General features: G+C 38.9%; 1 long non-coding RNA gene across 1 annotated transcript; it reads right to left on the minus strand.

Moving 5' to 3' along the window:
• Positions 1 to 14,076: 14,076 nt before the first annotated feature.
• Positions 14,077 to 15,202, minus strand: LOC131256213 (uncharacterized). The gene is made up of 3 exons (XR_009176668.1): positions 15,076 to 15,202; positions 14,886 to 14,993; positions 14,077 to 14,800 (listed from the first exon to the last, which is right to left on the minus strand). It is a non-coding gene; the product is annotated as an uncharacterized LOC131256213 (long non-coding RNA).
• Positions 15,203 to 18,520: the final 3,318 nt, after the last annotated feature.

An 18,520-nucleotide genomic window follows, 5' to 3' on the forward strand; every position in this document is an offset into this window, starting at 1 on the left:
ATGATTAAAGCTGACAATGGGCCAAGCCTGTGCTAGCAAAAATTAATATTTTGACTAGGCTTGCTCATTGCCATCCATTATAAGTTATTTTGACCACTAGTTTAATTGAAACTCCATGAGGTGATGAGTGACCTGCACGCTAGTTTTGGTTCTGCAATATTTCTTATAATGCATGGCAGGTGGTTAATGGACCCGAGACTGCCTGTGATGTTTGGGGCTCTTTCCTAGCTTATACTTTGTATTGGTGTGATCCTTGTTGTTAGAAGTCTATTGTTTGGTGGCAGCGTTGTGGGGTCTACTGTGATATATGTATTTTGCATCAATGCCATCCATCTATTTCGCCAGCTCATTTTAGGGTATGAGCCCAAAATTGAAGCAGATTCAAAACTCAAGTGGACCACACCACAAGAAATGATGGAGATTGAACACCCCACCATTAAAAACTTCTTGGTGGCCACAAAAGTTTTAGATCAAGCTGATATTTGTGTTTCCCTTCGTCTAGGTCTGTGTGACGGTACGAGCAGGTTTGATGGAAAATAAGCATAACCATCACGATGGGTCATCGGAAGGTTTCAATGGTTGGTGTCATAAATTAAGGTGGCAAAATTGGTTGATGGCATTGATATAAAATACTTATATTAGAATGGGTCTCATAGTGTCTCTGTGGCAGGGTTATCAAGGAATCCGCTTCCCTTGGCGTAATGAACTAACATATTAAACTTCTTAGAGTCGTAGGGTCCAAAGCAACAGGTGGATATAGAAGTTCTTCCTACTACTGTGAGGGTCTTTTGAGATGTTTGGCGTAGATCTGGTGGTGTAGATATTCAGTCTGACAAATTCTAACAATCAACTATGCATGCTTGATTTAGACCATTTCACCATCGAAAGCAGGGGAGACTATTTGGATAATAATCAATTGATACATCTTCATTTTACATGTAATGTGAAGAGATGGCTTTATCATGCTCAGGTTCCATGGGTTATACTATACCATCTGAGGATTCTCAGAGTTAAGTCGATTAGTTTAAAGAAGTTTAAATCTATTGGTTGGAGATAGGTGTTGGGGGGCCATTGAAGCAAACCCCGAATTCGAATCAAACAAGCGAAAGATAAACGAAATAAAGCATGCACAGAAACAAATGATTTTATATAAAAAATACTTACGAGAAAAAATCATGCATAAAGCGACCAGCAAATCCACTGTGAAGAACAAATTACAAGAAATTAGATGAACTTGTAGATGCGAAATCCTTCATAAAACCCCAACCTCCCTTCAAAACCCTCTTAGAAATGTTTAAGCTCTCTTAATCATACCCTAATCTGCATTACACCCATATTTATAGCATAACACCCACAATAGGAAACAATCTGCACAATTATGTAAAAATGAATGCACCGTCGATCAAGCAACCCTCGATCGATCGACAGCCACATGTTCAATCTCTCGAACATGCTCAAAAGGGTTCATAGAATTTACAAATATTATCTCAAAATAGTCGATCTCTCAAACCTCCCTGGTTGATCAACTGAACCTGTCCAAAACTGTACAAAGATCAATCTATATAATCTGGGGCTCACTTGATTGATTGATCAGTTTGGTCGATCGATCAAGACTACTGTTTCATGTATATATTGAATACATCCAGACAATAATATCCACTATGGCTTCGATCATAATGAACCACAACTTGAAGCTCCATTTCTAATCGCCTTCATCATATCTTCACCATTATCCCTGCTTTTCACGGACACTCCATATTCATCAAACCCTTGCCAGACTCAGAGAAGTCGAACATAATTTGAACTTCTCTATCGGAACCACCTTTATAAGTATATTCACTGGATTCACGCTCGTGTAGATCTTCTCAAAAGTAACACCACATTCTTTAAACATTTGTTGGTTAAAATTATGACAAACATCAATATATTTAGTTTAAAGTATTAAACTGAATTCTTTCCCTAGTTGATCATGTTTTCGCTATCACAAGTAACCGACACAACTTCCTACTGAAGCTCCAACTCATTCATCTTTCCACATAATCAAACATCTTCCTTTAAAGCCTCTGTCACTGCTATATACTCAGCTTCGTTTGTGGAAGGAGAAACTACACACTGAAGCTTCGACATCCAATTGATTACTCCACCCGCTAACAAAAATGAGTAACCAAAAGTCAACCATCTATTGTCCACGTTTCCTAGGTAATTTATGTGCACATATCCTACCAACTTTTTCTCTGATTTTTCAAATATCAATACATTGCCCGTTATACCTTATAGATAATGAAGTAGCCATTCCACCACCTCCCAATGTTACTTATTGGGGTTTAACATGTATCTTCTAACAACACTAACTGCATGTGAAATGTTTAGTCTCATAGTGACCATGACATACATTAAACTACCAAGTGCACTCGATTAGAGCACATAAGACATAAATTACTTTTCTTCATCTGTAATGAGACATTACTCTAAAGAAAGTCAAAAGTAAGCAGCATAGGGTGTAGTAACTGGTTTAGCCTTGTCCATCCCAAACTTTCAATACCTTCTTAAGGTATTTTGCTTATGATACTTTTAACATACTCCTATTCCTATCTTTGTGTAAATCAATGTCAAAAATTCTCTTTACACCCCCTAAATCTTTCATTTCTAATGTTCATGATAACTGACTCTTTGATATATTGATTTCAGACATGCTCTGGTTGATGATAAGCATCTGATCAACATATAATACAAGTACAATGAATCCTTCATCACTAAGTATCTTAAAGTAGACATAATGATCTTATTCACATCTGGTAAACCCTGACTCACCATGAAAGTATCAATTTTCTTATGCCACTGCCTAGGCAACTATTTCAAGCCTTACAATGACCTCTTCATTTTACAAACCTTATTCTCTGACCACCTATATCTTAAACCCATTTGGTTGCTTCATGTAGATCTGCTCTACCGTTTCCCCATGTAAGAAAATATTCTTTACATCAATTTGTTCCAGTTTCATATTATATTGGACAACCATCACTAACACAAATATGATAAACACCTACTTGACAACAGGCGCAAAAATCTCATTGAAGTCTACGCATTCTTTCTAAGCCTACCCTTCACAAGTAATCTCACCTTGTATTTATCATGTTTCTTTCGATAGATTCACTTACAATTGATCTCTTTACACCTAATAGAAAATTGCACCAGCTTCCACATTTCATTCTTATACAGAGAGTCCATATTGTCTTGCATCGTCGCCATCCACTTCTCAGCATTTGGGTCATCCAAGGTTGGATTTCTTTCATAAGTAATGAGAGCGAATACAATATTTAAGTCATCCCTGTATCTCGCTGGTAATCTATGAATTCTCAGTGGATTTCTCCTCACAGTTGGTTGCTCCACCTACTGTTCTGCTTTTTCTTATGACTCAGCTTCTATCCGTGTCTCACAATTTTTGTCTTCGACATCAATAAATGGTAATTTTTCTGTTTCCTTCTATTCATCCTTACGGAACAAGGAATCCTCATCAAACCTGACATTATGACTAATCATGATCTTTAGTTTAACCCAATCATACAACATGTATCCATTCACACCATTATCATAGCCTACAAAGGTGCACTTCTCAGTCCTTTAGCCTATCTTTTCTCTCTCAACTGAGGGTACATGAGAGTAAGTGTTACAACCAAATACTCACAACTCTCAGTAGTCTACATCACGACCACTCCACACTTCTTCTGAAATTTTACAATCAATTAGTGTAGAGGAGGATCAGATCACTAAGTAACAAGCCGTGTTAATGACCTCAATCCATAGATATTTGCCTAACCCAGCATTGCTCAACATACTTCAAGCTGTCTCTAAGAGAGTCTGATTCATTCATTCAACTTTATTGTTCTACTCTGGTGTGTGCTTAACTTTGTTATTTTATACGATCTCCTCATCTTTACAAAACTGGTTAAATTCCTTTGAATTGAATTTTTCATAATTGTCTATCCTCAACACTTTCAATTTTTGCCATGACTATTTTTCTACTATCTCCTTCCACATCTTAAAGGCGGCATAAACATTGGATTTATTCTTCATAAAGTAAACCTAAACTTTTCTATAATAGTCATCTATGAATGAGACAAAAATGATGACCTCTCTCAAGAAATAATAGACGACGACCCCCATACATTCAAATGCACATAGTCTAGCACACCCTTACTAACATGCCTTTTAGATTTAAAATATAATCGTGATTGTTTACCACATAAACAATGCTCATATATATTGAAATCAATACTTTTAAAATCATGAATCAAGCAATGAACATAGAGAAGTGCACATGCTACAACCATGCCGATGTGGATTCCGTTATAGATGTTATAGCTCCACTCGTACGATATTCTCGATCAATTTGTAAAGGTTACCGCTCTACTGTGCCTTCATCATTTGAGTGTTCCTTTTAAAACTTAAGGACACGATCAAATATGGTGAACTTGCACTCAAATGCATTAAAAGCTCCTAGGGATATCAAATTCTATCTAAGTTCAGGAATGCGTCTCACATACGTCAGGATTTACTCCACTTCATCAAACATCTTGACGTACATCGAACTAACACTAACAACCTTATAGGCAAATTCATTTCCCATAAACACTTGACCACCATCAAATTCACTGTAACTAGTGAACCAACTGTGCTGAAAGGTTACGTGGTATGAAGCCCTCGAATCCAAAATCCACTCATTGTTAAAATACTCGAATTTGGATATGGTCATAATGTCAAAACCTCTCCGGATTCTGCTGCATTGGCCTCCTTCGGCATTTCATCTTATTTTTTCTATTTTTGTACTTTAGGATTCTGACAATTCTTCTTCATATGTCTATGTCTTCTACAGTTCCAGCACTCTATCTTCCACTTGCCCTTAGACTTGGACCAGGATCATGAGTTTTCATTCACCTGCTTTGAATTTCTTCTCCTAACAACCAACACATCCATAGAGGAACCACCACCACTGTCATTCTTTCTCAACTACTTTGAATAAAGGCTTGAGATGACCATTTCAACGTTTATAGTCTCCCTACCATGGCACATAGTATCTACGAGACTCTTGTAAGATTCTAAAAGAGAATTCAACAGAATTAAGGCTTGGTCTTCCTCACTGATCACCACTTGCACTATTACATCCTGAATTTTTGCTATTTTGGATTGTCAAAAAGTTCATAATTTTTCTTTTATATAACTAGCCCACGTTGTCACCTACCGACCTTTTACACCAGAGGTGAGCCTATACGTAGGTGATACAAGTAAAGAACTGCACAAATTTAATTAACCAAGCGTATGAAGCCAACTATTCTGCCTGATCACTTAAACCTCAAGTGTAGCCTTGTGAATTGTTCATCTAGGGCCCAAATATAACCAACCTACCATTGACTAATCAAGACAATAGTAACTAAATTATAGGTCTACCCAAAGCCGAGCCGGTTATGGCACGAATCTTAACTAATAGACCAAATCAACCCGGTCACTCATTTAACATAAGAACCAGCGATCTAGAGTGATCATGACCAAATAACCATTTTTGATAATTTTGAATAGGCCACACTATGAACTTAGTTAATCCAGACCGTAACAACAGTGCCCAAGAAATCTCCCTACCCAATTCATTCGAAAAATGCTCCAATTATCCGAACAAGCTCTAGACCACTCGTTAGTGGGCCACTAGTTTCGAAATTATAGAATAATGTTCGTCTCACTAGGCTTATGTTCTATTGTGGACGGATGGCCTAAATGATGCCTTAAAATGGACAACATAGACTACCAAGTCGGCACTCGTAAGATGTGACTCTCCAAGATAAAAACTTAAAAACCTGAAATTAAAACAATTGGCCTCGCCACTTAGGGCAGCAAATTACGATTTTCCAACCGTTAAACTTCATTCAAACTCGCGCCATAGATCAGAGATATTTTCCTTCTCATTCCCACCAAACCAGATCCCTGATTCGAGTAATAGTGACCGTTGATCACAAATCGTACCTCTTCGATCAATTGCCGCATCCGTTTGCCACCAAACTTAGGACAACCCCTCGTCAGACAATGAGACACTTATCCCATGGCACAGATAAGCCAGGAGGCCACTAGGAGAGCCCCAAAGATAAAAAATACACCCACCAAGGATATATATAAACATTAGGACCAGCCCTCCCAGGGCCAAATGGGTTAATTTCCACGCATTATAAACCTAAAAACCTCTCTCCCTCACTCTCATACGAAATTTTCAATAAAGGGAGAGAGAAGAAAGAGTAGAGAGAGTGTAGAGGAGGAAGGGGCCCAAAGGAGTTGAAATCTTGAGATATCTCGCTCTCCTATCACAACCACTCACTGGGGATCGCGACTCCACCACCATAAAAGTAGTTTGTCGTCAATTGGGAGGTAATGACCCAAACTCTCCTCAAATTTTAATATGCTAGGCCACTTGCATGTGTCCTAACATGCAAATTCAATTGGCATAGGGCCCCGACGCACCAATTCTCAAACCCGACGCCCTTAGAGCGGCTCCTTAAGCCATCAAACAACCTTAGGTATGGACCATTACCTTTAGGTGGCCGTTTATCAAATATAGGATGAATTTTAGTGATTGTGGTTGTTAACTTTCCTTGTATGTCAGTTGCATCGAGTATAATTAAAGAATTGAAGTTTGAGCATGGATAATTTCTAGATAGGGAAAAATATTATTCCCTAATCACCCTAATACTTGCATTGTCTGATTTTCTGTCAATTATGGAATTCTAAGCATGATACCCCCAAAATTTTAGATTCAATCGGAAGAATCCTACTACATGTTCCCCCATATGCATGAATTAGTAGATTAACTATTAATTTTACTCCATACATGTTTAATTTCCTCTGAAATCAGTCATTGTACTAAACTCTCCTATGATTTTGTACTTAAGATTCGTGTGCATGTTTACCTAGAATTACACTGGATGTTGTAAACCCATAACTCATTATGCTGATAATGGTTATGATTTATCGTTACACATGTCTAATTCTCTCACAACTATAAGTAGATCAACTTTTAGTTTAAATTAATTCACTATTAAATTCCCCCCTTTACGGATCAGCCTTCAATTTTATAACCCACATGGGCAGCCCCTCTGGTAGGCCTGCCTATGGGCAAATTTGACCCAATTAGTAGAATTATGGATAGTTAGCAGTAGTTGGACTATGCGGGACATTGTTCCCAATGCCGTACGATTCGTAGTTCGTCTAAATGGGACCAATTAGCTCACCAACTGATCCTCCATGTTCGTTAAACATGTATGTAAATGCCTGCCTGAATCTGAAGCACCATATACCGTTGAGAGGCCACTATTAACCATTAATGATACGATCCCCAAGAATCATGAGTCGGGTATGATGGTATGGGACACCGTGTCCAAGCTGTCGGCTTATGCTAGGGTAGCGAGCCTCCCCATAATGACCAATGAGCAACTAAGAATCGGGAGCCGAGCATAGTTGTATGGGACACTATGTCCATGCTGTCGGCCTACGCAGGGGTGACGAGTCTCCCCATAGTGACCAGCGAGCATAGGAGGTGATAGGTCCTTGTTCGAATGGCCCCCATTAAATTACCCGGTCGATGGTTCTATGCTAGATTTCTGTTCGAATGACCCGGGCATAAATGGAATTGGGCAACGAGCCATTCCTTGTGGTCTTTTGGTTATGCTGCAAGCCCGCACCTCGAAACTGAGTGATCATACTTTATGTTTGGGTGACGACCCATATCGAGTTGATTCTCAAAACCTTAGGGATTATGCCTTACCTTTGAAATTATTGATTTATAAGACATATGTATGATACTTAAGTTTGGATCAAGGATCGCAGGCCCAGAGCTACTACAGCCGCCTTAGGCCGAGTGATCTGGGTAAGGTCATTGATTAAATGGAGGTGTTTTAGCTTCCCAAATCTTGTTGGATGAACAAACTTAATTAAATACTCAGCTAACATGAATATTCACGCATTGCATTAGATAGGTTGGTGACTCGGAAGTCTAGGTCGCATTGAGGGAGTGTTTATCATTTGTGATCATAAGATGGAGTCGCTTAAGGGAGTGTTATATGGCGAGGGCGTGCATCATTTCATGAAACCATGCGTATCCATTAATAAGAGTGGTTAGGATTATATAAATGATTACTTTTCACTAACTTTGTCTATGTATTTGATAATATGCGTAACTTATTGATAATGGTATCCACTAAGTTGATCACTCTCCCACTCTGGGACGGTGTTTTAAAACACCAACTAGACCCTTTCTTTAAACGCAGGTATCACGGAGCTCGACGCGCTAGATGGGGTGAGCATAGATGAGGAGGAGGAGCTTTCCTATTTTTGACTTTTGGGCGAATCCCCATAGACCGCCTTAGTACCAGCGATAGGCCTTAGGGCAAGGGGACAGTTGCATATCATTTTGGACTATATATATGTATATTTTCCTGGGGCTCTGCCTCGTACATCCTTTATACATTTCTTTTTATTGGACACGCACCTACTTAGTCATACTTTATTTCAGTAACTTAGTAGTGGTTTACGCTTCATGATCCATTTGATCCCTCCATTGTTCATTTTTAACTTGATTATACATGGAAATTGTTAATCTTTAAGACATAAGCAACACTCGAGAATTTGGGAGTAGAGTATCTACTCGACCCCTGAAATCTGGGGTGTTACATTCCAAATCTCTACTCCATATGTTTAAACCCAAACTACTCCTCTACCCTCTCCCATAAACCACAACCCTCTTTCAAATCCCAAATATCTCCATTCTCTTCCTTACAAACTCATCTTCTTTACTTGACTTGGGCAAGGAAAATGGCATTCCTTACAATCCTCTCTTCAATCTTCTCTATTCCCATGATTTTCTCCCTCATGAAGACGAAAAGACCGACCCCCGAAGAGGCGGGGCCAAGCCGCAAAAGGCGAAGCAAGAGGAACGCCGACCCACAAGGAGGGCCAAGCCTTGAAAGGCGAAGCAAACAGAATGTCGACTCGCGAGAAGGGTTGAGTCACAAAGTCTGATCCAAAAGGAGAAACAATGCCCAAGGAGAGCTTATGTTGCAAGCTGCACGGCCATCCACGGTAGATTTGGAAAAATTTAGGAAGCACATGGTCGCCTTCGAGGCCACCTTGGATGAGCACTTGTTTGGTAAGTACGACCTACTCAACCGACTTATGCAAAAAAGGATGGGGCCCTATGTTCGATGGAAGCCTATGGGTCGATGAGGGGCAAGCAAGGACATTTTACGCTCGAATCAAAAACCCTGAATACAAACCCTTGGGGTTTGACCTCGAAGTCGGCAATGATGCCATCCACAACGAAGTGGAGGCTGTCTTGAAATTTATTGGAATGCCAAGAGGGAAAGTACTAATTAGCGAGAAGGAATTAGAAGACGTGTGCATTACCAGCATAGTACTTCTCCAAATCATGAAGGCCACAAGGACGACGTGGGAAAACTTGGACCTTCCTTTTGGCCGTTTAGTTTGCCAGCTAGCTCACTAGCACGGGATCAGGGGATCAAATGGAGATTTCGAGCCGGTTAAGATATTGGGCGATGAGACCTTAAATCGCATGGGTTGGGCCCCAAGCATCGACAGGCCCAAATAGAAGAGTTTGGAGATCAAGATGATGAGGAAGAAGAAGAGAAGAGTGAAGGAGAAGAAGAAAATGAAAGTGATAAGAATGCTAGAAAGGAGGAGGCTAAAGAGACTGGCGAAGAGCCACTCGCCGCTCAGGGTATGCATGAGTGCCTGAATGAGCTCAACGCTCGAATGGCCAAGATGGAAGAAAACTAGGGGAGCCTGGAAAGAAGGATTAAGAAACTATCTCGCACGATGAAGACAATATTATGCTACGTCTAGGAGGAGGGAGCACCCCCTCCTTCGTCTGACTCTGAAAATTTGGTAGTTTAGTGCTGTCGTTAATTATTTACTTGTTGCCTGAAGTAGTTAGGATTTGCTTCTCTTTGTTTGACATGTAATGGTTAGTTTTTGTTTTGACTAGACTATAGTTTTCTTATATCTAAGTGACTAGTAACTCCTGTATTCCCCATACAAGTGATGTAACAACCCATGAAACCATTAAAAAATATATAATAATAATTCTCTGTGTGTGTGTGTGTGTGTGTGTGTGTGTGTGTGTAATGTTATAAGAAGTAGAGACATTTTGGAATCATATTGAAAACTACTAGAATTGGACAGCCGATACTTCTGGAATTTCATAAATTTTTATGGAACTTCAAATGAAATGAAATATTGTGAAATAAAAGTTAACTTAATAACAAATAATAATAATAATAATAATAATAATAATAATAATAATAATAATAATAATAATAATAATAATAATAATAATAATAATAATAATAATATATGATTAAGTAACTAAAAGTAACAAGGATGTTACAAACAATAAATGAGTTGGACACGAATTAAAATGAGAAATCTCTTTAACCAAGACCCGGAAGACAACCTTATAAATGTGAAACTCGAACTTCCTAATAAATTTTGATATTCCCCAAATGTCTAGAATAATTGAACTACGAGATTACGGAACCATATGCCTGCAAAGCATTCACGGCTTAACCCAATTCTCAATCCTGAACGACTACCAATGGACTCACTGCTTCGACCGAGTAGAAGACCAGGATCCACCGGGAGAAGGAAGGGATACAACGAACTTTCTACCCTGGCCAGGTAGATGATCAACGTATTGGGTTCAAGTCCACTACAACCATCTCTCCGTAACGACCGAACATTGGAAACATATATTTTTACCCTAGATAGAAGGGAACCATTGTCATGAATCCAAATCTTTTAAAAAAATGGTAGTAAACCATCAGGGTGATAAAGTTTTAAGGGGAGTAGACTACAATAAGCCAGATTATCATATTTAGTTGCACCCCTACCATGCATATAAACATGAAATCAACAAAACTTAAGCATACGAAATTAGAGTATCTTTACTTATTTACGTTAGGCAATTTCGAGGACGAAATTATTTTAAGGGGGGTAAATTGTAACATCCTAAATTTTTGCTATTTTAGATTGTCAAAAAGTCCATAAATTTTTTTTATATAACTAGCCCATGTCGTCACCTACCAACCCTTCATGCTTGAGGTGAGCCTATATGTAGGCAATACCAGTAAAGAACTACACAAATTCAATTAACCAACCATATGAAGCCAACTAATCCGCCTGATCACTTACACCTTAAGTCTAGCATCGTGAATTGTTAATTTAGGGTCCAAATATAACCAACCTACCACTGACTAATCAAGACAACTGTAATTAAATTAAAGATCTACCTAAAGCCGAGCTGACTATGGCCTAGATCTTAACTAATGGACCAAATCAATCTGGTCACTCATTTAGCCTAAGAACCAATTATCTAGAGTGATCATGACTAAATAACCATTTTCGCTAATTTCGAATGGGCCACACTATGAACTTAGTTAATCCAGACACTAACAACTGTGCCTAAGAAATCTCCCTACCCAATTCATTCAAAAAATGCCCCGATTATTTGAACAAGCTTTAGACTGCTCGTTAGTGGGCCACTAGTTTCGAAATTATTGAATAATGTTCGTCTCATTAGGCTTGTGGTCCATCACAGACGGATGACCCAAATGATGCCTTAAAATGGGCAACTTAGACTGCCAAGTCGGCACTTGTGAGATGCGACTCTCCAAGATAAAAACTTAAAAACTTGAAATTAAAACAATTGGCCACGCCACTTAGGGTAGCAAATTACGAATTTTCAACCGTTAAACTTCATTCAAACTTACGCCATAGATTAAAGATATTTTTCTACTCCTTCCCCACCAAACTAGACCCCTGAACGGGTAACAGTTACCGTTGATCACAAATCGTACCCCTTCAATCAATTGTCACATCTGGTTGCCACCAAACTTGGGACAACACCTCATCAGACTATGAGACACCTATCCTATGGCACAAATGGGCCAGGGGGCCAATGGGAAAGCCCCAAAGACCAAAAGTACACCCACCAAGGATATAAACATTAGGACCAGTCCTCTCTGGGCCAAATGAGCTAATTTTCAGGCTTTATAAATCCAAAAACCTCTCTCCCTCACTCCCATACGAAATTTTCAATAAAGGAAGAGAGAAGAAAGAGTAGAGAGAATGTGTAGAGGAGGAAGGGGCCCCAGGGAGCTAAAATCTTGAGAAATCTCCCTCTCCTACCACAACCACTCGCCGGGGATCGCGACTCCACCACTATAAAAGCAGTTTCTCGTTGATTGGGAGGTAATCACCTAAACTCTCCTCAGATTTTAGTTTACTAGGCCACTTACATGTGTCCTAACATGCAAATTCAATTGGCATAGGGCCCCGACGCACCAATTCTTAGACCCAACGCCCTTAGAGTGGCTTTTCAAGCCATCAAACGACCCTAGGTGCGGACCATTACCTTTAAGTGCCCGTTTATCAAATCTAGGATGAATTTTAGTGATTGTGGTCGTTAATTTTCCTTGCATGTCAGTTGCATGGTGTATAATTGAAGAATTGAAGCTTGAGCATGGATAATTTCTAGATAGGGAAAAATGTTGGTCCCCAATCACCCCAATGCTTCCATTGTCTAATTTTCTGTCAATTATGGAATTCTAAGCATGATACCCCCAAAATATTAGATTCAATAGCAAGAATCCTGCTGCATGTTCCCCCATATGCGTGAATTGGTAAATTAACTGTTAAATTTACTCCATGCATGTTTAATTTCCTCTGAAATCAGTCATTGTACTCAACTCTCCTATGATTTTGAGTAACTTAGGATTCGTGTGCATGTTTACCTAGAATTACACTGGATGTTGTAAACCCATGACTCATTATGCTGATAATGGCTGTGATTTATCATTATGCATGTCTAATTCTCTCACAACTACAAGTAGATCAACTTCTACTTTAAATTAATTCACTATTAAATTGCCCCCTTTACGGATCGACCAACAATTTCAGAACCCACTTGGGCAGTCCCTCTGGTAGGCCCGCCCATGGGCAAATTTGATCCAATTAGTCGAATTATGGATAGTCGGCAGTAGTCGGACCTCGAATTGGCGTGTGCATTGTTCCCAATGACGTACGATTCGTAGTTCATCTAGAGGGGACGAATTGGCTCACCAGCTGGCCCTCTATGTTCGTTAACCATGTATGTACACACATGCTTGAATTTGAAGCACCACATACCTTCACTACAAGAAATCACACTTTTAGCGATGAAAATTTTCATCCGCTAAAAGTCAAATTTTTGTAGCTAAAAACTTTTATCGATGAAAATTTTCATCGCTAAAAGACCGATGTAGAATGGTTTTATTGGTGAAAAATTCGAATCATCACTAAATGCAAGCTTTTTAGCGATGAAAATTTTCGTCGCTGAAAAAACTGTACAAGACTTTCAGTAGCGAAAATTTTCGTTGCTAAAAAAATCATTCCACTTTTAGTGACGAAAATTTTCGTCGCTAAAAAACTGTACAAGACTTTCAGTAGCGAAAATTTTTTAAAAAAATCGTTCCACTTTTAGCGACAAAAATTTTCGTCGCTAAAAAACTGTACAAAACTTTAAGCAGCGAAAATTTTCGCTGCCAAAACAATCATTCCATTTTTGGCGACAAACATTTCCGTTGTTAAAAAAATTTTCCAAAACTTTTAGCAGTAAATTTTTTCGCTGCCAAAATATTCGTTCCACTTTTAGCGACGAAAATTTTCGTCGCTAAAAACCTTTACACGACTTTTAGCAGCGAAAATATTCGCTGCCAAAAAATTCATTTCACTTTTAGCTACGAAAATTGTCGTCACTAAAAAACTTTACAAGACATTTAGCAGCGAAATTTTTCGTTGCCAAAAATAAATTACAAAACTTTTAGCTACGAAAATTTTCATCGCTAAAAAACATTTACTAAACTTTTAACTCCGAAAATTTTCGTCACTAAAAGTCTCTTTTTTTCTATATGCAGCTCAAAATTTCGTACAAAATTCCTGATATACACCTATTAACAATATATTTCATCATATTCATCCTGATATACACCTGTTATATAATATATTTCATCATATTCACATTCACATCCATCTAAACCCAAACCCAAACATAAACTACATTCATCCAAACACAAATAATCTTATCTATATCACATTCATTTACGCATAAATACATATAAACTTAACATCATAAACAAATATATAAAAAATCACAAAATTGAAGGCGGAGGCGGTGGGGCATCAGTGGGTAAGCGTGCAGCAAAAACCTAAAACATCTCCGTCATCTGTCGCTCATGCTCCACCCGCATCTCCTCCATCCTCCTCTCCTGCTTCTCCCTCTGCCTCACCAGCTCCTCCTCCATCCTCCTCTATCTTGTCAGCTGATCCTCCATCCTCCTCTCCTGCTCCTCCCTCTGCCTCGCCAACTCCTCCTCCATCCTCCTCTCCTGCTCCTCCCTCTGCCTCGCCAGCTGATCCATCATCTTCCTCTCCTGCTCCTCCCTCTGCCTATCCAGCTGATATTTGAGGTCATCGACGACAACCTGTAGCTACAAAACCTCTCTCTCTCTGCAGTATCAGCTCGGCGTATGGCGTTGTCGCCAATGACGATGGATCGGCTAGAGGCAGCTCTAGCGGATGCCATGAGCATAGCACCATGGCCAAACCGACGCACATATCCAGAATGGGTGCTAAGCACCTGACTCAGGATCTCTGGTTCACTCCGCTGAGTACCATCGGGAGTGGGCTGACTGCGTAAGGTGTCCATCTCCTCCTATAATGAAATCATATGAATTTTCATAATAAAAAACATTATTATAATTTAATGCAATTAAATTTTACAATGTAAGGATTTTTACCCAAATCTCACTGGCTCTAGGATGTACCCAAGATCCCGTCACATGCCGACAGTGAGTCTCTTTGTAGAAGTCTATTGGTCCAGGCTCCTAGTCAGTGACGGAATCTCGCTATGCAATCGAAAGGACAATAAAGTTAATAAAAATGTATGGAATGAATATATAAACGTAATAATTACAAGTACTTTCTTACCATGTCGTGACGAAGTCGTACAAATGACTTTGAACCAGCTACGTGGTTCACTTCTAACTTTCCTTTGTTGTCAAAATTTATTTTGCTCCTCTTCTTAACACATTATTCATAATACATTGTTATTAATTGTGAATTTTATTATTACATTAAGATATCATAAATATGTAAATATTACCTATTGCAGAGTATCCGCCAGTCCTCATCGGTTACGTGCAGCGGTGCGGACTGTACGGCCTCCTCGTGGCTCACACACTGCTTGTACTACCGGTGTAACTTACTATGGTAATCCTTGAACCGCTCCTTCATCATGTCTTCGATGGCATGGGAGATGTGCGAAACACTCAAATCCAAGTCAAATTTATCCTGTAGTTTCGTAAATAATAGATTAAGGCAATAAACTTATTAAGAAAATAACTTAACCATAAATGAACTTTTATAAAAGAAATTTTAATTTACTAAAATTTACCTGAAGGCACTGACGGATGAGCTGACGCACATCATCTGTTATGTCTTCCCAGCGGGGGGTGGTGGGGAGGATCAGAGATCGGCATAAGATACTGACCTCCGACGTAAACAACATGGCATTGTTTCCAGTAGGTCTAATGTAGTCCTGTGGGAACTTTACCGTCACCCTACCCTCATACGTAAGTCGCTCGAAAAGAAACCCACGTGTGGGTCCATGTCCTCGTCGGCTAGTCGATGACGCTGTTGCAAAAGAAATATATAAGTCTAAACATAAACAGAAATCATTAAAAGAAATATATGTCTAGACTTACATGCAGTGCCTGGTGTATGCGCGACTGAGGGATCAGACGCCTGCGATGCAACATGTGACAGTGATGCTAGCTCCATCGCATCACGGGTAGAAGGGGTAGATCCAGTGCGTGAACGACATACTCTCCCACCTGGTGCTATCACTGAATATATGCGAGCTACGAACTTATAAATTTAAACAATGTCAATACAAGTGGAATATGCTAAAACATTATACAAGTAGTATTGACGGTACAATGCATTTGTGCTTATGCTTAGAGAGATGATTAAAATATGATTAGACCATTACGCTACAATACAAGCAGAATATAATAAAACTGTAAACTTTAATCTATAACCATTGAAAATTCTATTACACATCATCATTCTATATTAAATACACATATTTTGTTGTAATACGAAATAACTTTGAGGTAAACTATTCGAAGTATTCCCAAGTGACAGAGTCACATCTTCCATATCTCGTTTCCCACGTTTATATATCTCCATTAGCCCCGAAATTTCTTTGAGATGACATAATCTTTCCTCTAAGTCGTCGTCGATATATTCCACTCTACACTCATCGACCAGACCGAGTATCTCTATGGCCCTACCAAAAGAAGATAAGACTGAAACGTCCATCTGTAATAGCTAATGAAGTATGTCGCATGCTTCTACTACGCTCTAGTTTGAGGAGAACATGATAAGAAATTGACTCAACTGCAAATGCAGATTATAAACAAGTTAATAAAAGGATTTAATCATGACTTGTAATTTTCACATATACATTGAATACATAAATTATTCGAATTGAAAAATGACATGTAAATCATGCGTACATTTAATAATCGCCATCTATATCACTATCGCTTAGGGCTATTTCTTCTTCACCATCACCATCGCTGATCAATATTTCCTCTTCATTGTCCGCAACATCGTCATCAATGAAACCGCTATCATCTCTAACAATATTACGTATTATTGAGGCATCAACATGATCAGGTGGCACATCATCTCTATTTAATTGCACCACATCAATATCAACACTTGAATCAGTCCATGTATCCTAGATGGTATGTCTTCTTGATATGTTTGTTCAACCCTAGACATGCCATTTCCCTTGTCCTCGCTATCTTCAACTTTTGGTACGGGAATGTCAAATACGTTTCTAGGCTTTATTTTCTGCACCACGTGCCAAGAGCCACCTAACTTGATGTCAGCGAGGTAAAATAGTTGTTCGGTTTGGCTGACGAGGATAAATGGGTCATCCTTAAACCACTTCCGAGATAAATTTACGCTCATAAAGTAGTTGTTAGTCTGTATTCCCAACTTCTTATTTTCAATGTCCCACCAATTACATCTAAATAAGTACACCTGCTTGCTCATACAATAACTCAGCTCAATAATATCTGTCAAAATGCCATAAAAGTTAATTTCATCCTCCTCATTTGTTCCCTTCACAACCACCCCACTATTTTGTGTGGTCCTGTACTTCTTACGTTCTTTGGTGTGGAACCTAATCCCGTTTACAATACAACCTATATATCTAGATACATGTCTGTCAGGGCCACACGCTAGTGAGTATAATGCACTAGACGCATCCGCAGAGTTGCTCATGCGCAACGTCTTCATCTATTATCTAGATACACGTCTGTCAGGGCCACACGCCGTCATGACCATGGGGTGAAGGGTTGGGATTTGAGGCCCCACTTGTATAATTCAAAACTGACAACCTTAAGGGTACTCTCCGAACTTTCGCCCCGAGCAAAATGCATGATATCCGAGTCGCTCTCTCTATTTCTCTCTCTCCGACAGCATAACATAGTTAGCGTGTGCAATGTACTTGTTTGACCTACGCCCTTGTTATTTATGCTGAAATCTTCATCTTCCTCTTCTTCTTCCTTTCCTTTCCTTTTTTTTAAGAGAAAGATATATTTGAGCTGTTTTATTTTTTCTTTTTTATCTATGTATCTTACTGGTGTTACCCTTCCCTTTCTATAGCTTGGGGGCTTGGGAATATTTATTCGTCAAACAAATGTTGTATGGATGTTGTTCGTTGCATGCATTGGAGCTATTAATTACACATCAGTCTTAGATAGAAAAGATGATGTGCAATCAGATGGCCATGTGACATTGATCGGGAAAAATGATGGATTATTTGAAGCAAAGAGTGGGCTTCGGTATATAGACATTCTACTAATTTAAAAAATTATTGTGCTTCGGTATTAAGCCCTTGTGTAGGTCTATATGATGTATCCTTCTCATTTTTGGTCTTAAGTTCTAAAATGAGCTCACAAAATGGATGGACGGAGTAGATTTATCAAAAACATCATGGGTGATAGAACATGACCATTTTCATAGATATGATACCCTTATTACTTAATGATCTCATGAATTCCTAATTAATCTGGTAGAGCTAATCAGTTAAGGTATTTTCTATCTTTTCTACATCAAATCTGAGTTCCATTTCATGTTAACATCTGTTTGTGGTTTTTCTTGATTTTAGAGAACAATTTTGGTCAGATATCAAAGAGAAGTAAGGTAAAAATACATCTAAATCGTATGTGGCTGATGTTCTTGTATCCTGTCTTGCAGGAGAAGTTGAGAGTTGCTGTTTTGGTTTCAAAAGCTGCCCTTAACTTTATTCATGGTATGGTTCTTGTGCCTTCAACCATACTTAAGAGTGCTAATA

This window comes from Magnolia sinica, chromosome 9 (assembly GCF_029962835.1).
Source record: "Magnolia sinica isolate HGM2019 chromosome 9, MsV1, whole genome shotgun sequence".
Classification (NCBI taxonomy): Eukaryota; Viridiplantae; Streptophyta; class Magnoliopsida; order Magnoliales; family Magnoliaceae; genus Magnolia; species Magnolia sinica.